The sequence below is a fragment of the Coturnix japonica genome, chromosome 28 (assembly GCF_054131305.1).
Source record: "Coturnix japonica strain WE chromosome 28, WE-NBRP24, whole genome shotgun sequence".
NCBI lineage: Eukaryota > Metazoa > Chordata > Aves > Galliformes > Phasianidae > Coturnix > Coturnix japonica.
The window spans coordinates 235,001-237,500 of NC_140690.1; positions in this window are offsets into that span (position 1 = coordinate 235,001).

The window sequence follows — 2,500 nt, forward strand, 5'->3', positions numbered from 1 at the left end:
CTCGCCGCTGCCGTCTTCCCGCCGCTCTTTCGCCATCCCTCGCCACGCGGCCTGCCCGCAGTCCGGATATCCGGCCCGAACGGACCTTGGTGGGCGGGGCCCGCGCACGCGCCCACGCTCTTCCTGCAGAGCCGGGGAGGCGGGGGGGGCGGGGCGGCTTTTCCAAAATCTAAAAAAGGGGAAAGCAAAGAAGAACCCACGAGAAAAACAAACAAACAAACAAACAAACAAACAAACAAACGGAAAATAATAAAACCGAGAGGGCGCGTGGGGGCACGGACAAACAATCGAACGGACCAAAGTACGAACGAACGGACGAACAAACAAACACGCAGACAAAAGGGCAAAACCGCGGTGGCGGTGGCGGGACGGCCAGCTTCAAGCAAGGCCGAACCGAGAAGCCCGGGTGCGCCCCGACCCGGCGAACAGCGGCCGGCTCATACGTGCACCCTGGTCGTTCCGCGGCTGCGGCCGAGTGGCGGCTCCGTGGCGCCTCCGGTGCTCCGGCACGGTCTACCCGGCTCCGAGCGGGCCGTGGTGCTCGGCGGCGGCTGCTAGCGGTCGCTGCCTATGCGGCTCGACTAGGTCGGCACGGTCTACCCGGCTCCGAGCGGGCCGTGGTGCTCGGCGGCGGCTGCTAGAGGTCGCTGCCTATGCGGCTCGACTAGGTCGGCACGGTCTACCCGGCTCCGAGCAGGCCGTGGTGCTCGGCGGCGGCTGCTAGAGGTCGCTGCCTATGCGGCTCGACTAGGTCGGCACGGTCTACCCTGCTCCGTGCGTGCGCGAGGGCTCGGCGGCGGTCGCTAGGTGTCGCTGCACGTCTGCCAGCCCGTCCGTCAGCGACCTCTAGCGTCCGCGGCGGAGCAGGGTAGACCGTGCCGACGTGAGCCGGCCGCCGCTCAGCGACCCCTGGCCGCCGCCGCATGAGCTTCGGTCCGCTCGGAGCCGGGTAGACCGTGCCGACCAACTCGAGCCGGACGTGCAGCGACCGCTGGCCAGCGCGGAGGCTCGTGTGCGCCGGCACGGTCCAGCCTCTCCCGGCGGGCTCCGTTCGGTTCGGACGTTCCTCGGTGGTGTCCGGGGGGGTCTCAGCCGCGGCGGCTCGAGTGCGCCGGCACTGCACAGCCCCTCCCTGCGGGCTCCGCTCGGCACGGACTTTCCTCGTCGGCGTCCGGCGATCTGAGCCGCGGCGGCTCGAGTGCGCCGGCACGGTCCAACCGCTCCCGGCGGGTTCCGCTCGGCTCGGACGCTCCTGGGCGGAGTCGGGCGATCTGAGCCGCGGCGGCTCGAGTGCGCCGGCACGGTCCAACCGCTCTCGGCGGGCTCGGCTTGGCTCGGACGTTCCGCGGCGGCGTCCGGGGGGTCTCAGCCGCGGAGGCTCGGGTGCGCCGGCACGGTCCAGCCTCTCCCGGCGGGCTCCGCTCGGCTCGGACGTTCCTCGGCGGCGTCCGGCGATCTGAGCCGCGGCGGCTCGAGTGCGCCGGCACGGTCCAACCGCTCCCGGCGGGTTCCGCTCGGCTCGGACGCTCCTGGGCGGAGTCGGGCGATCTGAGCCGCGGCGGCACGGTCCAGCCTCTCCAGGCGGACTCAGCTCGGCTCGGACGTTCCGCGGAAGTGGCCAAGTGCCGCTCTTGTGGCTGCTCCGCTGCGCCGGCACTGTGTACCCGGCTCCGAGCGTCTCCGGGGGGGGAAGAAGGGGGGGGGGGCGGGGAGCAAGGGGGGGGGGCACGGCTTCGGCGGCTAGGCGTCGCTGCCCATGCGGCTCGACTAGGTCGGCACGGTCTACCCGGCTCCGAGCGGGCCGTGGTGCTCGGCGGCGGTGGGTAGGGGTCGCTGCCTATGCGGCTCGACTAGGTCGGCACGGTCTACCCGGCTCCGAGCGGGCCGTGGTGCTCGGCGGCGGCGGTTAGGGGTCGCTGCCTATGCGGCTCGACTAGGTCGGCACGGTCTACCCGGCTCCGAGCGGGCCGTGGTGCTCGGCGGCGGCGGCTAGGGGTCGCTGCCTATGCGGCTCGACTAGGTCGGCACGGTCTACCCGGCTCCGAGCGGGCCGTGGTGCTCGGCGGCGGCGGCTAGGGGTCGCTGCCTATGCGGCTCGACTAGGTCGGCACGGTCTACCCGGCTCCGAGCGGGCCGTGGTGCTCGGCGGCGGCGGCTAGGGGTCGCTGCCTATGCGGCTCGACTAGGTCGGCACGGTCTACCCGGCTCCGAGCGGGCCGTGGTGCTCGGCGGCGGCGGTTAGGGGTCGCTGCCTATGCGGCTCGACTAGGTCGGCACGGTCTACCCGGCTCCGAGCGGGCCGTGGTGCTCGGCGGCGGCGGCTAGGGGTCGCTGCCTATGCGGCTCGACTAGGTCGGCACGGTCTACCCGGCTCCGAGCGGGCCGTGGTGCTCGGCGGCGTCTGCTAGAGGTCGCTGCCTAAGCGTCTCGACTAGGTCGGCACGGTCTACCCGGCTCCGAGCGGGCCGTGGTGCTCGGCGGCGGCGGCTAGGGGTCGCTG